At 40.6% G+C, this 17771-nt stretch overlaps 1 protein-coding gene across 1 annotated transcript in view; it reads right to left on the bottom strand.

The window, feature by feature from the left end:
* CDC42EP3 (CDC42 effector protein 3) overlaps positions 1-12896 on the bottom strand; it is a 64947-nt gene extending 52051 nt beyond the window's left edge. The window contains exon 1 of the mRNA XM_053382825.1: positions 12739-12896. The gene's annotated coding sequence lies outside the window, so the exon portion shown is untranslated. The remainder of the gene's footprint in view (positions 1-12738) is intronic.
* Between the last annotated feature and the right edge of the window lie 4875 nt (positions 12897-17771).

The raw sequence follows: 17771 nt of genomic DNA, 5'->3' as shown, positions 1-17771 counted from the left end.
CTCCCTCTGCGCTTTGGATGCTTCGCGTTGCTATCGCTGAAGCCAAGGAGCCTGCATTCGCTCCATAGGATGCACACAAATTTCCCCTTAATTTTTGGAGGGAGAAAAGTGCATCCTATAGAGCGAAAAATACGGTAAATAGCATTCTCACAGGAGCCTGTGCATGAGGGGGGGAGGTAAAATAAAGAATTCATTATTGTCCCTAAAAACAGAAAATAGTCCTCCCTGAACTCAATTTGGGATACCTGTAGCCTATAGTTTCATATTACTTTATGACTTATACTGGCGAGGGAATTAAAAATGAGTCAGAAATGTATCATATTTCATAAGAATGTCCAGTAAACAGTGATTCATGGCATCCAGTAATATATCTACATTGGTCAGGAATAATCACTTTATGTGAATTTGGACTGCTGAGCTGTAAAATACCACCAAATACATGGTTAAAGAAGTACGGTACCTTCCACTATCCCCTGATATTGGGATTCTGGGTTTTTTAAACATTGTTTTTTTTCTAATCTAGCACCTCTTGTACCTTTTATTTCAGAAAGCATTGGAACTTTTATTCCTCTCTGTGCATAATCTAAAGAGCGAGGTGAAGGTTAGACAAGTTTCATGCTTACAAGTCACATAGTCATTCGCACGTTCCTAATACAGTAATAGGTAAGACAGTGTTGCTATTGGTCATAATCGTTGCATGTTCACATTGTCAAAGGAACACTCCAGAAATGTGATGTGTGTTCAGAAAAGGGTCACAAAGCAGAGGTGTTCTGAAATCTAGGACATCCATGATTTATTTATTCATTTCATTTGTATCTGTGTCTCCATGAGAGAATGGAAAGTGGCCTACATAAGGTTCCCACATGGCCTCCATTCAAACACTAACCAGATATAGCAAGGCTGCTGAATCCTGTGCCTTCAGGCCTTGCTCTAGAACCATTGTGCTTTGCAGAACTACCTTTCTGTTTCTGAATTGTTTTGGATAAAGGGCAATCCTTTAATACACTTGCAATTCCATTTGCAGAGACATACTTGTAGGAATGGCCACAGAATGCGTCCTTTTAGTTTCAAATTGACTGGGTTCATCAAATTGTAGAGCTGAAAGAGATCTTGGAGGTCAATGCAGGATCCCTGACAAATGGTTGTCCCAATTCTTTTTAAAAACCTCCAGCAAAGGAGGGCCTAACATTTCCTGAAGCAGCTTGCTCTACTATTGAACAACTCATGCCATTAGGAAGTTTCTTCTATGCTTAGCCAAAGTATGCTTCCCTGCAACTTTCACTCATAAGGTTTTATCCAAGTTCAACTCAAAGCAGACTCTAAATTAGCTATGTCCATTATTTTCAGTGGGTCTACTTTAAGTATGACTAACAGTGGATATAGCCTATTAGTTTTAGTTCTGTCCTCTGAAGGAACAGAGAACAAGTCTGCTCCATCTTCTGTGTGACAGCCACTTAGATATTTCAAGCCAACTATCACTTCTCTGCTTAATCTTCTGTTCTCCCTAGGCTAAACATATCTTTCAGCCACTCTTCATATGATTTGGTTTCCATATCCTGGTTACCATCCTCTGGACATTCTCCAGTATGCCAATGTCCTCCTTAAAATGTAGCACCTAGTGCTGGACACATTGCTCCAAATGCAGCCTGACCAGCTCAGAATACAGTGGAACTATGACTTATTGAGATCTGGACACTATGCTTTTCTTGATGCAGCCTAAGTCATACCACACATTTAAAGTTGGAAATAGGTCCTGTGCACAGAGAAGTGCTTTTCAAGTGCTTTGCTTTGAGTGCAAACTTTCCACACTGAATTGTCTACTGAGAATCCCTACATGTCTGGGGTTTTTTTGTGGGGGGTTGTGTGTTCTCAGTTGTACGTTCCGGTTTTAAAGGACATCAGTCTGCTCTGTGGCCTCTAGCTGTAGTAAAATGAGCATGTGTACTCTTGAACACATTCAGACTTTCCTGCAGCTGTGGATAGGATGGTGGGCAAGTTGTCTTTCAGGGCAACTTCTCCACCATTGTTGATTAGATTCTGAGGAATGCCAAGGTAGACCTTTCTGCATCTCCCCAGTCTGGTTTCTCCTTCTCAATCAGACTGGGGCTCCTTTATCTGTTGCCACCAACACTTATGATTTAACTTTTCTTTGATGTTCCATAATGGCTAGTAAATTACTGAGTCAGCATCTAAAAGTGCATTGCTTGGCCTTTTTATTTTTATATCTGTTACATTGTTGAAAGAGGCTGTATTTTTTTCCAGAGTGTGTGGAAGTAGAATTTACCTGTAGCACTTATGTTGACTAAAGCCATTTTACCTTAAGTACAATGTTTTTAAATCCGGGAGAGCAAAACTCATAAGAGGAACAGGAAATTCCATGAGTTCCATGTGGTGGAGTTTCCAATAAATTTTGCTGACAGGTTCGTGCTCCAGACTCCAGTAGAACAGACAATCTGAAATGCCTTATGATGCTATTATCAGTGCCAGGAGGAGGAATGACACATACACAATAGTAGGGCCTTAGCGTCCTACATTGTATTACCTGGGCAGGTTATGTGTTACATGAACAATGCAGTACTTTCCTAATGCCACATGCTTACTACCAGGTCTCCAAGAGACCATAATTTCAAGGTAGCAGGTTTGAGAGCTCATTCCATTGTTATCTACCAATAGCTTTTCAGAGTCCTAAAAGTTCTCTTGCAGAGCTGTGTATTGTACATGTATGTCATGTGTGTCATATTCATTTTTATTGTAGTCATTGAAACATAGAGCTGTTTCCCCCACCCCATCATATAATTGTAAAATTATTTTATAACTGTTTAAAAATTACATTTTATTTGGACACTATGCACCTTGCTTCTCTAACAGTTAAGAGCCCCGGCTGTTGTTGTTTTCGTGTGTGTGTGTGTGTGTGTGTGTGTGTGTGTGTGTATTTAAGCCAACGTATTTCCCCCAGCAGTTATCCCTTAGATATGAGATTGGGAAGACCCTAAAGCTGTTTATTATTCATTCTAGTAAATGTCATGATTCAGTCGACCTTTGAGAAGCAGCTATAATTAGGAAAATACCATTAATAGGCTTCTCTTGCAACGACTTCAGCCAAGCTTAGGAATAGTGGAAGTTTCCTCAGACCATTGGTCCATCTATCCAGCATCATCTACTGGACAGCAGCTCCAAACTGAAGACATACCCGGCCCTACCTAGAGATGAGGAAATTAAACCTGGGATTTTCTGCATCCAAAGCAGATGCTCTACCACTGAGCTATATGACCCTTCGCCAATAGTCCTTCCTCATCTATTACCAGCTACCAAGTCTGGTGTCTACATAGTACCAAGGGAGAAGGAACTCCCACAGCATTGGAGCATTTGCAGCCCAACTCTGCATAACAGCTGTGCTTTAACATCCCCTGATTCTCATTGCTGGAGGTACTAAATGGGCATAAACCCAACATTAAGTGCTTATGAATTTTCAGATGAATACTGAAAGAAACACAGATTTCATACTGTGTTTCTAACTCATAATAATGACTCCAACTACTGTACTCTGGAGCGTGATCAGCATGAACAAGCATTGCTGTATAGTGGTTAGCAGCTGGAGGCCCATGGGCAAAATGCAGTCCCCACCCCCTGTTGCCAACCAAGAGATGAAAAATTGGGTGGAGAGGTGAACATTGGAGCGCTAGAACTTGGTAGGAGGATCTTTGGGAGAAAGGGAGTTGGAGACCTAGCCTGCCACCACCCCAGCCAAAGTGGCCTTCCAGCAAAAGCAGCTGCTGACCAAGGAATGAAATGGACAAAAATAGTCTATTCATACATTTATCTTCCTCTAATGAGGTCTTAGAAGAGTTTTTTTGTTTTGCAGCAGTAACCACGTGACCCTAGATTATATAAACTTGGAAAGACATGGATGTTTTCATTAATAAGGGAGAAAATCAGCAGCAGAATTGATGATTCATTGCTAATGTGTTGATCCAGCTGCTCTCAGAGGACTGGAATTGCTTACTGGGATTCCATGTTCAGCTTCGAGCTATGCAGTTTTCAGCCTTGATGTGCTAGATTAACACTGGGGTTTGAAACATTTGAAGAATTCTTATTAAACTCATAATGACTTCTCTCTGCAGCAACAACTCTTCAGCCAAGTCCAGACTGTTCCACAATTTGCCAATAAAAGGGGAAGGGAGGAACCCTGAGATTATGGTTTCTGTAGTGTATTCATCTTTCAACTTTTCCTTCTTCATTTTCCCTCCACTCCATCTGAATAGGCCACAGTAATTCCAAACTGCCATTGGTGTTTCACTCTTATTCAGGGCCTATGCATCCCGTTTGCCACTTGAGGCAAAACACACCCTCCTGCTTCCTAGCCCCATGGCTTATTCAGGGAGACATTTCCAGTTTGGGTCTGTCCCTGCCCTGGGCTGCTAGGCAAAACTGTTTCCTCCCTGGGTAGATCTTGAACCCTTCTCCCAGGAGAGCTGTGTGTGCTTCCTGCTGGTCCCCTGCTCAGGGAGCTCTGTAGGTGCAGCATTGCATGAGCGCTCTCTCCTCTTCTTTGTGCCTTGAGCTCTGAAAAAGTTCTTGAAAAATAGGAATTCTAACTCCTACCTATAAGGCATATGTAAGGACTAGCCTGGCAAATAGAAGGGGAAGAAATGGAGGCAGTGAGAGATTTTACTTTCTTGGGCTCCATGATCGCTGCAGATGATGACAGCAGTCACGAAATTAAAAGACGCCTGCTCCTTGGGAGAAAGGCGATGGCAAACCTAGACAGCATCTTAAAAAGCTGAGATATCACCTTGCCAACAAAGGTCCGTATAGTTAAAGCCATGGTTTTCCCAGTAGTGATGTATGGAAGTGAGAGCTGGACCATAAAGAAGGCTGATCGCCGAAGAATTGATGCTTTTTAATTATGGTGCTGGAGGAGACTTTTGAGAGTCCCATGGACTGCAAGAAGATCAAACCTATCAATTCTGAAGGAAATCAGCCCTGAGTGCTCACTGGAAGGACAGATCCTGAAGCTGAGGCTCCAATACTTTGGCCACCTCATGAGAAGAGAAGACTCCCTGGAAAAGACCCTGGTGTTGGGAAAGATGGAGGGCACAAGGAGAAGGGGACGACAGAGGATGAGATGGTTGGACAGTGTTCTCGAAGCTACCAGCATGAGTCTGACCAAACTGCGGGAGGCAGTGGAAGACAGGAGTGCCTGGCGTGCTCTGGTCCATGGGGTCATGAAGAGTCGGACACGACTGAACGACTAAACAACAACAACAACAAGGACTAGCCACAGCAGGCTCATTGCTGGTTGTGCTACTGGGATGGATGGAGCCAGGGCAGCATTTCTGCATGTGTTGTTTCTGTGGATGTGTGCTGTGGATATGTGCTGGGTGTGTATGTCCCTGTCATCTTGAGTTCATTGGCTCCCTCATTTGTGGGGGACATGTCCCTGCTTGGTGGGCACTGGCAGTTTCCAGGGCATGGTTGGCCCTAGATAGTTTGCTGCAGGAGGCAAAGGACAACATGGTACCAACCCCATTTTTACATACAGAAGTCAACTGGTCTGGTATCTTCCACCATCCCTGAGGGCAGTCAGTTAGCTTAGGTGATGCAGTAGCTGTAGCACACACAGCTCTGTCCAGCAATACATGGAAACAGCCAGGAGAACTCAGAAGAAGCAGATGGTGAGGTTGCCACCACTGTCCTCTCACCACTCCATCACTTGCCGCCCGAGGCAGCCACCTACCAAATGGTAGGGCTGGCCCTCTTTCCAAGGATGCTTTTTTATTATTATTTTCCAGTTGTGTATCTTTCTCCTTCTCTCCTGGGCTGGGTATGCATTGGATATGGTGGCTATTCTGCCAGTCGGCGTAGCAGTGGCATATTTCTGATCCCAACATAGTATGAATATCAGATTGCTGTCCCCATCTAGAAGTGGGAGGTAGCTCTCTCTGTCCAACTTTTATAACCAGACATGTGCTTTTCTCATAGCTCAAGATGTCTGTCTGGTATTCAGTGCTCTTTAATTAAAAACAAAAAACCAACCAACCCCCCCCCAACTCTTGAAGGAATGAAACAGGCCGCTTCCAAGCTTATCATATTTTACATAATTTATTCTGCTCTGGTTTTTAAAGAATGTGGAACTTTTTGCCATGGGGGAGTGGAATAAGGCACTTGAAGAAGGAGGGAGGTATGGGCAGAGGACTGCAGACAAATTAGTAGCAGCATTAAGCAAGGGGCATCAGTCCCCAAGCAGTCCTTCCTGACATTTCTGGTAGTAAATTGAACTGGTTGCCACTCTTATATCTAGTGCTAGGTATAGAGGGCTCCCAACCATTGGGCCAGATGTCGAAGCAACACTACTCTGCATCCCTAGAAAATCATGTCTGAGTTCTACATTTAAAACCAGAACTACATTTAAAACCAGGACCAAAGCTGTGATGAGAGGGTTTTTGATACAACAGAATGCAATAAAGAAGAGAGGTCAAAATGAGAAAAAAGACAAAATTTTGGAGAAAATAAAAGAAGGAGAGAAAAAATTGAGAGTAAAGCCAAAGTCGCAGGAGATCCTGAGAGAAATAAAATTATATCAGGTACAATATATGGAATTGATGAATCAGGAAATAGAATGGAAAATTAAACAAATGAGACAAAAGACATTTGAATCAGCGAATAAATGTGGGAAATTACTGGCTTGGCAATTGAAAAAAAGACAAAAACAAAATACCACCACAAATTTAGAAGTGGAAGGAAAGAATATACATAATCCAATTGAGATTAGAAATTGTTTCCAGAAGTACTTTAAACAATTATATTCACAAGGGCCACAGAAAGAAATGGACATAGACCAATTTTTGAAGACAAATGGATTACAAAGAATATCCCAAGAAAGTAAACTAATGTTGAATTGTAAAATATCTGATCAGGAAGTAGAAGGTGCCATACAAAATATGCAACTAGGCAAGTCTCCAGGACCGGATGGGCTGACTTCCAGATATTATAGATCTTTGAAGGACTGGTTATTACAACCCTTGAAGGAAGTCTGTAATGAAATTTTGGAAGGGAAAAGGGCACCAGAGTCGTGGAAAGAGGCTTATATTACACTTATACCGAAAACAGAGAGTGAAAAGACTCAACTTAAGAACTACCATCCCATATCCTTATTAAATGTGGATTACAAAATTTTTGCTGACATTTTGGCTAAGAGATTGAAAAAAGTATTGTTGGAAGAGATTCATAAGGACCAAGCGGGCTTTCTCCCGGGAAGACACTTATCTGACAATTTGAGGAACATAATTGACATTTTGGAGAAGTTAGAAGTGAATATAAACACTAAAGCAGTTCTGATATTTGTGGATGCGGAGAAAGCTTTTGACAATATCTCTTGGAGTTTTATGAAAAAGAACCTACAGGGTATGGGGGTAGGCCAAGGTTTTGAAAATGGTATAGGTGTAATATACTCTGAACAAAAGGCTAAATTAATTGTAAATAATGTGGTTACGGAAGAATTTAAGATAGAAAAAGGGACATGACAGGGGTGCCCAATTTCCCCATTGCTTTTTATATCGGTCCTGGAGGTCCTGCTGAATATGATTAGAAGGGACCGGTTGGTTAAAGGTATACAGGTCGGAGTCAAACAGTACAAATTGAGAGCAGGATTTAAACTGAACAAGTTAAAAACCAAGGTCTTAGAGAAAAACTTAACATCGTTTGAAAGAGAGAGGTTTCAGAATGAAACAGGTTTGACTGTGGTTAAGAAAGTGAAATACCTGGGGATAAATATGACAGCCAAAAATGGGAACTTATTTAAAGATAATTATGAGAAATGTTGGATGGAAGTGAAAAAAGATTCAGAAATCTGGTCAAATTTGAAGCTTTCCTTGTTGGGTCGAATTGCAGTTATAAAGATGAATGTATTGCCCAGAATGTTGTTTTTGTTTCAAACATTGCAAATTGTGGACAAGATGGACTGTTTCAAGAAGTGGCAGAAAGATATTTCTAGATTCGTCTGGCAGGGCAAGAAGCCCAGAATAAAATTTAAGATATTAACAGATGTAAAGGAAAGGGGTGGATTTGCCCTGCCAGACTTTAAACTTTACTATGAATCAGCAGCATTCTGCTGGTTGAAAGATTGGCTGCTTCTTGAGAATACAGACATTTTGGATTTAGAAGGCTTTAACAATGTTTTTGGGTGGCATGCATATTTGTGGTATGACAAGGTTAAAGCACATAAAGCATTTAAAAACCATATTGTCAGGAAACCATTGTTTAATGTTTGGATAAGATATAAAGATTTATTGGAAAATAAAACCCCAAGGTGGTTGTTACCAATGGAAGCAAAAGCTCAGAAAAAGCTCAATATGGAGGCCAAATGGCCAAAATATTGGGAAATTTTGGAACAAGAGGGAGATAGATTGAAACTGCAGAGTTTTGAGAAACTGAAAAACAAAGTGCGAGATTGGCTTCATTATTATCAGATAATGGAGGCATATAATTTGGACAAGAAAATTGGCTTCCAGGTGGAAAAATCAAAATTAGAAACAGAACTGTTAGAACCCAAAACTAAGATTTTGTCAAAGATGTATAACTTGCTGTTGAAATGGAATACTCAGGATGAGACGGTGAAATCTGCTATGATTAAATGGGCACAAGATGTTGGACATAACATTATGTTTGCTGACTGGGAACAGTTGTGGACCACAGGTATGAAATTTACGGCATGTAATGCCTTAAGAGAGAATATTATGAAAATGATATACAGGTGGTACATGACCCCAGTCAAGCTTGCAAAAATTTATCACTTGCCCGATAATAAATGTTGGAAATGTAAAGAGAATGAAGGTACATTCTTTCACCTTTGATGGACGTGCCCAAGGATTAAAGTTTTCTGGGAAATGATTTATAATGAAATGAAAAAGGTATTTAAATATACCTTCCTGAAGAAACCAGAGGTCTTTCTCCTGGGTATGGTCGGCCAATCGGTGTTAAAGAAGGATAGAACTTTCTTTATGTATGCTACAACAGCAGCAAGGATACTTATAGCAAAGTACTGGAAGACACAGGAACTACCCTCTCTGGAAGAATGGCAGATGAAGATGATTGACTATATGGGACTGGCAGAAATGACTGACAGAATCCGTGATCAGGGAGAAGAGTCGGCGGAAGAAGATTGGAGGAAATTTAAGGACTATTTACAGAAATATTGCAAAATTAATGAATGTTAGAATGATGTCGGACAGAGAATTCCGGGGGGAAAGGGTTTAGAAATAGGTTAAAATTTATTGATAAGGATTTGCTGAACTAATAATTGGAATTGGAATACAAAAAAGGGAGGTAAGAGGAGGTCGGGGAAATATGTTAATGAAAATAAGTATTGGAAACTATGTGTGTTTTTAATCATTTTTTATTCTTGTATTTTTATTATTTCTTTTCTCTTTTTTTCTTTTTGATTTTTTCTTTTTGTATTAATATTGAAAACTCTAATAAATATCTTTTAAAAAATAAAATAAATCCAGAACTTCAGACTATGTGTGACTCTATTCTTTTCTCATGGAGATAGGGAATTTGCTTTTCCTTTAAAACAGACAAAAAACTCAATTCAGGTAGACTTCTAAATTCTGTACTAGCATTCATCCTCAACCAGAATATGAAAGGGAGAATACATTCTACAGTATGCAAGTAAGTTCAAAGCTGACTGTGTCAGTGACATGGTGCTGGAGCACTGTATGTACACATATGGGTTCTGGGTGTAGGATTTCTTCACTTTCTACAGAAGGGTGATCTGTATGGGAGCCTGAAGGGAACAGGAACTAACTATTCAAAGGGCAATACATCAGTAACACTGTGACCACACCAAACAGGAAGCAATTAGAGGTAAAATGGCTGCGACATCAGTTCTATTTAAAGTTAGAGAGGGCTTTGCAGACTGCGTAACCATTATAACGTGTAAACATTGTAAAAATAATCTCAGCCATGGGGATGAACATTGCTGGACAACAGGACACTATATTAACTGCTGTGTTGATTCTGCTTCCAGTTAAGTCCGGAAAAGCAATGTTTCAGCAGTGTCGAAGATTCTAAATATGGAAGCATCCTAGCAGAAGTTTTTAATAGCTATGAACTAAAATATGAACAGCTTAGTCATACAATGATTACGGATGAAGTGCTATAGCAGCCATAGCTATAAACACTCTGGTGTTTATAGGGCAAATGGTACTCGCAGTGCCTGGGTTCTCTTTCTGTTAGAGAGAATATTAATAAGCTGCTTTAAAGGATTGTTTAACCAGGCTCGACCCTACTTAGCTTCAGCAGGCAGTGACTACCTAAGCCATTACACCATCCACCTGCTGGTATTTTAAAGGATTGTTATGAAGATGCATTAGAGATACTGTAAACAACCTATTAAGGGCTAGATCAATTATAATAACAAGCAATGCCTACATTGTAACATAACTTTTTAAAGGTTGGAAGCAAATAGTGCAATCTGCAGACATTAACAGATTCCAACGTCTGGACAATACTTAAGAGAATGTAATTCTGCAGTTCCTGCGTAGGCATGGAATGTGCAGCATGGTGGCGTTCTTTATGATCACTCAGTACCCTTCAAACTGCTGTTTCCAAGAGCAAATTCAGTGTCGAATAAGTAGAGCCTAGTCTGCTATCAGAGACCTCACATTTCAGACATATTTTGGGGTCTGATGGTGAACTGGGAATGGAAACATGAAGTAAATAAATATCTGCACAATCCATTCTAATCAGAGATCAGAAAAGCAGGAAGATTTTTTCAGCCTCTGAAAAATCTGTTTCACCAACCACTGAAATGAACGAAGATAGTCATATAATCCTACAGACTTCAAAAGCCTTGAAACAAGGGTTTACTGACTCCATTTTCTCACCCACAAGTTCTCAGACCTCTTTCCATGATGCGAATGTAGATTATAATGAAAGACTAGAAACCGAGAAATAATATCTAACCCCCATATCCAATAACAAGAGGATGCTAGCATGCTGAGTACAGATTTCTGCTTTTGTCCCTTAGCAGGCAAGACAGAATTCACAAGTACATTCAAAACATGTGACACATCTTTGCCTAGGGAAAGACATGTAGAGAAGGAATGTTTTATTCTCAATGCTCTTTCCTTCATCAGCTTCCTGATTCTCTCCCCCACTCCAGCATTACATGCGCTCCACAGTCTCCCAGATTAAGATAACACAGAAAATATAAGGTGCTCATTTACCTCAAAAATGACACAATGTGTGACGAGGCACAATACAACTGAAGTTAAGCACCTCTCATCCCACTGATTTCCTTGAAAGCAATATGCAACACCAGTGTATGAATGTTTACTCTGAAATTAATCACATTAAATTCATCGGGACTTGCTCCTAAGTAAGTGTGCATAGGATTATAGCTTTAATCACATGGTTAAATATACAATTGAAACCAATGAACAGAACTGTTTTCTACCCTTGACATCAATAGAACTTAAGTAAGTCAATGGACTATGTTCTAACAGATTTGTCATGGCTCGGGCTTCTGTAGGCACCAGTATAGACATACCCTGTGAGTATGCCGTTCTGGGCTGCTCTCTTATTTAGACTGAACAGGGAGCATGCTCCTTTTGTATATTTTGTACCGTTCCAACCACACTGTCTATGAAAAAATGAATTTCAGTCTAGTCTTGGCCTTCTTGGTAATGCCATCCCTTAATGAGTTCATAGGATCTACAACCTGCCAGAGTGCTTTCATGGCACTTGGTTGTAGAATACCTTTCTCCCTCCTCTGCCCAAAGTTTGGCCAATGCTAAGTATCTTTTGGCATGAGCCGAAGACCTATTCTGCCAGGCATTTAAAGTGGGCTCAGAATTCTTAAATAAGTCTTTTACACCATGCTCCAATCGGCAGGTCTCAAGGCTATAGTAAAGCACACACAAAGACACATACATACAGCAGTAGATCTTACAGAGCTGAAGTTGGCCCTGCTCTAAAAGGTAAGATTCTGAGCTGTTCAGGACTGTTAATAAAAAACACTATAGGCAAAGGAGGCAGGGTTAGTATTGTTGGTGTTATACCATGTATTTTGTGCTTTTATACTGTACACCACCCTGTGATCTTTGAATGAAGAGTGGTGTATAAATTTAGTAAACAAGCAAACAATTGGAGGATGTAGGGCCACATTTGACCCCCCTGAAGTGTGTTAGCTGTTCCCCCAGTTGATAAACCAGAGACAAGAAACTATAGTGGGAATGGCAGCCCACTTTGGAAGATGACAGACCACCTGCTAGCTCTTCTTCAAAATGGGCCTCCCATAAAGCTAGTTGCCGACCGGGGTTCAAGGTCTTCAGCTATATGAGCAAGAAAAGATGCACTATAAAAGTGGCAGCAAGTCACATACCGGGGCAACATAGGGAAGGGAGATAAACAACATAGGATTGTACCCAATGTTAGTCAAACTCAAAGAAGACCCACTGAAATTAATGGCCATGACTAAATTAGGCCCATAATTACAATGGGTTTAATCTGAGTAAAATGCACTAGGACTCAATCCACATCTGTTTGTCAGCACAGGACCAAAAATCTCTACATATCTGTTGTATAAAGGAGACTACCATTATTATTCAAATAAGTTACTGCACAGCTTGGTTTAAAACACTGTAATTCATGGGTGTCACCCTAGACAGAGGGCCCCTGTAATTCTTTATGGCTACAATAAAAGTAAGCAATTGATAATGAGTTATGAAGAGTTACCCCTGGCATCATTTTTCATATTGACTGGAGCGGAGCAGGATGAGGGTACATCTGATGATGAAGGGTATTCCAGTCCACTTAGGCCACAATAATAAATGTGTGAGTCTTTACAGTGCGTCAGGCCTCTCTGTCACTCATGCTGCTGCAGACTAACACAGCTACCTCTCTTGATGTTGCCATCTGCAATACAGGGATAAGAATCCTGATCTACCTTACAAAGTTGCGATAAGAATGTATACAAAACACAAAGTGTTATATAAATGTTAAATAGGAGATGATGATGATGATGATGATGATGATGATGATTAGCCTCCAAGTGTTGTACCAAAGCCAAGTGTTGTACCAAAGCCAAGGAATAAAGTGAGGGCCAGTTCATTCAAGCCCAGCCACTTATTTTGGGGACTATTGCTGTTGTCACACTAGAATCTGGTTCTCTAGTGGTAAACCAGTTTTCTGGGTACACCACTATGGGCTCACTCTGGCGATCCATTCAAGATTCACTCAGTGGTGGAGGCTGGTGCCCATTCAGACTGGTAGAACAAAAGGCAGGAAGGTCAACAGTAGGTGGAAACAGAGCCAATGAAAAATGGAGCCAACTAATTCTGACTTTGTCCACTTCTTTCTCCCTGCTGAGTTCTACAAAGGCAAGACTGAGACTAAAGAGCAGTAAACTGACAGCTAGTTCTATGGCCTGAACTGGGTGTAAGTAAGGAGGCAGGCAGGTGAGGGCTGGTTGAGGGCAGCTTGGTAGGGAAGTTCCTCACCTGTGCTAATGGACAAGACTTCATTCACAAGAAACAAACCTGACACGGGTTGCACCATGGTTCACTGGACCTGCATAACTTGCAGCATCTGAGCTCCATGAGCATTGGGACTGATGCCAATATCAGCTTGGATAGAAAATTTTAATATAAATAAAGCAGCAAAAGCACCATCATCTTTACTTCTCTTTGATTTTTTTTTAAAAAGACAATGACTCGAATCCCAAATCGCTTTAATAACTGCTCTTTCCCCTCACAAATATTATTTGTTAAATTTATATCCCACCCTCCCTCCCAAAGGAGCCCAATACTAACTGCAGCTTATTTTATTGCAAGGATCTTAATTTGTTTCCGTGTACATTATGACATGCACATTTTACAAACATAGTAGGTTTAAAGTCTTCCCCTACTGAATGAAATACAGTGGTTGGCATTTGCATTTGAAAATCCAGTAAATGTTTCCAGATTGCATTCCAACTTGTCTGGTAAAGTTTGCCAGACTGAATATAGTGTATCTTTGTATGGTGTTAATGTGTTGAGCTTCTGGATTAGAAAATGCTTTCTGACAAATGAGTGCTTTTAGCAGAATGTTTGTGCCATGAAATAGACAAGAGACAAAACAAATCTAGAATTGGTTTTCGCAATCTGATTATTGCTAGGATTATTTCTGTTCTGACTGATGAAGAATTCTGTGTAACTCGCAAACCTGCACACAGGGTTTGTGCCATCAATTGTACAACCTTGCTTACTCAATATTTATGAAGAGATAGATGAAAGTGCTGTATCCTTAGTCATTATTATTATTATTATTATTCAGGGCTTTTTTCAGCTGGAACTCACTGGAACTCAGTTCTGGCACCTCTCAGGTGGGTGCCATTGCCATTATTCTGACATCTCCTTTTCTAGAAAAATAGCACTGTTGTTGTTGTTGTTGTTGTTGTTAATTTATACCCCACCTTTTCCCTGATACAGTGGTACCTCAGGTTACATACGCTTCAGGTTACAGACTCCGCTAACCCAGAAATATTACCTCGGGTTAAGAACTTTGCTTCAGGATGAGAACAGAAATTGTGTGGCGGTGGCACAGTGGCAGCGGGAGGCCCCATTAGCTAAAGTGGTGCTTCAGGTTAAGAACGGACCTCCGGTACCACTTTACAAGGCAGTTTACAGACAAAACCAAGAACCACTAAAAATATAGAAAAAAATCATTATTAAAATACAATTAAACATTGATGCAATTTATATGATCTGAAGAGAAACCAGAGTCAAAGAACATGTATATGATTGGTTGCATTACTTTCAGGTTAATGAAATGTTTTAAAAAGACATTAAAGAAAGTGGTTATGCAGAACAAGATTCAAAGTTCCAGACAGATGTGATAAATAATAATTGTAAAATTTTGTCAAAAATGTATAAAATATTGTTGGAATGGAATACCAAAGATGAAGAAGTTAAATCGGTAATGATACAATGGGCCAGAGATTTTGGTTATAATATTCAGTTTGAGGATTGGGAAAGACTGTGGAAAGAGAAATTAAGATTTACTGCTTGTACGGTACTTAAAGAAAATGTTATGAAAATGTTTTACAGATGGTATATTACACCGGTAAAGTTAGCAAAAATGTATAAGACGTGTAATAAGTGTTGGAAATGTAAAGAAAAAGGAGGTACGTTTTATCACATGTGGTGGGAGTGTAAGAAAGTGAAGGGCTTCTGGGAGATGATCTATAATGAAATGAAAAAGATGTTAAAATATACATTTGTAAAGAAACCAGAGACCTTTCTTTTAGGAATTACAGGGAATGAAATAAGAAGAAAAGACTGTAAACTTTTTCAATATGCAGTCACAGCAGCAAGAATTCTACTGGCCCAGAAATGGAAACAAGAGGAAATACCGACGATAGAAGAATGGAGACTGAAGCTGACAGACTATTCAGAACTGGATAGACTAACCGGAAAAATTAGATATCTTCGAGACCAAAAGTTTATTGAGGACTGGGGGAAATTTGTTGAATATCTGAAAAGAATATGTGATGTCCAAACAACACTGGCGGGGTTTCAAGAAGCACTGTGAAAGTTGAGATATATTATTAAAAAGAAACAGGAGTGGGAGGGAAGTTTAATGGCAATAAAAACAGAGAAATGCGTAACTGAGAGGTAAATATGGATGATTGCCAGAGATGCTGAAGGAAGTCCAAAAAGAACTAAATTTGTAGAAATTTCGATAAAATTGTATATTTGTGTTGGAAAATTAATAAAAATTATTTATAAAAAAAATAAACATTGATGCAATTAAAACTATTTGCATATATAAAATCTAAATGTTCCCCTGGTGCCTGCTTCCCAAAGCCTGGGAAGCTTTTGCTCGGCTTAGAGAGGGAAGCACGATGATCTGACAGTTCCAAGAGTCCTTCCACCTTCTTCCAAAAGCATGCCCAGCTTGAGGAAAGAGCCAGGAGGACTCCAGGATTCTGCCAAAAGCCAGGTGTCTCCTTCCCAAAGCCCATGAAGTTTCTGTCTGGCTTAGAGAGGGAGACACAATGCTCACACTCGCGGTACTAGCCCCCCACCAATCGCCCTCACAAGCTGATGCCTCTGGCCCTAACTGTTCCCCTACGAAAGATTTCACCACCCACCACTGGATTACACCACCCACCACAGGCTGAATCCCTGTTCTGCCTTCTAACTGACCAAGAACACCTGTCCTGTCAAACCACTGGTCCCTGTTGCGAAGGATTATTGCCTCTGACTGGCAGCAGTTGTTAGGAGGATGGGGTGGAACTGGAAATAGTTAGCTCTGCCTGCCATTGGCTATGTTTGCATGTACTGTTGGCTCCTAACAGTCCGAGTGGGCACCAGTCACAGGGCAGGGAACTCTTTTTACTACATCTGGAGCTGAAACTTATTTGTCAATGGACAAATTTTCGTCTTGCATGTGGAGAGCTGTTTGTTGATATTTCACTACCTGTATCTCTTTAAGAACAATCTTTCAGTGTCAGGGGAGCCCAAAAGTATAAACTTCAACATCTTTTTTTGACTTGCTTTTGACTTTTCTCACATGAGGGAAACAGCTGTCAAAGGCTAGGAATGGCCTGAGATTGACTGTAGGCATTACTTTCTTCTCTTCCTTGAGGCAGCTCCTATTTCATATTTTATTAGATGAAATTCCCCTGTGTATCAAATAATGATCTAGACCCATAGGAAGTAGGAAATGCCACAATAGATGTTTTATAGGTAAGAACAGTAAAGTGGAAGGAGGCCAGGAACAATAAATTCTATTTCTCTCTCTCCTACAATCAAGTCAACAGTGACACTCACCACCACACACTGCTACTGTACAACCTCCTTTCTTTTCAAGTTATGCAGAACTTGACAAAGAATGCATGGTGTATATCAACTAATGTATGTTTTGGTGGATTCCTTCCTATGCAGGGCTGCCATATTTGCAATCAGGAGACTGGGGTTATAGAGTTAAAACAGGGATGGAGAGTGTTAAGTTGTGGGCTGACATAGCAGATGACACAGCAATTTCTCCAAAGCAGCTCTTTATTTTGTAAGCTGGAACAGAACTAAGCTGAGGAGCTCAGTCAGCCTGCTTATCTAGAGCTACAGAACAATTGTAACTGTTGCAACGTTCTAAAACTATCCAATCACTGAACGTCACTTTTCGATCCTTCATTTGCATAACTATCTACAGTATCCCCCTGCTGGCCCAGGGTGAGAACTTCAGTACATAACAGAGAACCTGGACTCATTCCAGCCATGCAAAGCAGGACCGGCAAACGGTGTCGCTGGAGAGAGGTATGGCCAGCCAAGTGACCTGGGGGTCCAATAGGGAGATCCCTGGATCTGAGGTTCCCCATCCCTGCTTTAAAATGCTGATCAGATTGACACACACAACACCAATGATTCTCCTGCTCAACCCTCCCTGGTTTCTGCCCACTCCAGACACACAACTGCTGTAGTAGGCACACTATGGTGTACACAGGTTTGGACTGAGCGAAATGCTGGGACAGTTCACGCATGTACACACACTACCATTCGATGACTTGCAACTGAATGTGTGAATAAATCCCACTAAAAAGTACTGAGGTGAAGCAAGGCAAACACTCAAAGAAGCGTTATGCTAAAGGTACGTAAATATATTAAAAGACTCAGAAGTATCCATTTCTTTTTACATGCATAGGCCTTTACATCCACGGAGGGCCTTCTGGCGGTTCCCTCACTGTGAGATGTGAAGCTACAGGGGACCCGGCAGAGGGCCTTCTCGGT

The sequence above is a fragment of the Podarcis raffonei genome, chromosome 3, assembly GCF_027172205.1.
Source record: "Podarcis raffonei isolate rPodRaf1 chromosome 3, rPodRaf1.pri, whole genome shotgun sequence".
In the NCBI taxonomy this organism is placed as follows: Eukaryota; Metazoa; Chordata; class Lepidosauria; order Squamata; family Lacertidae; genus Podarcis; species Podarcis raffonei.
This window is presented reverse-complemented; position numbering and strand designations above follow the sequence as displayed.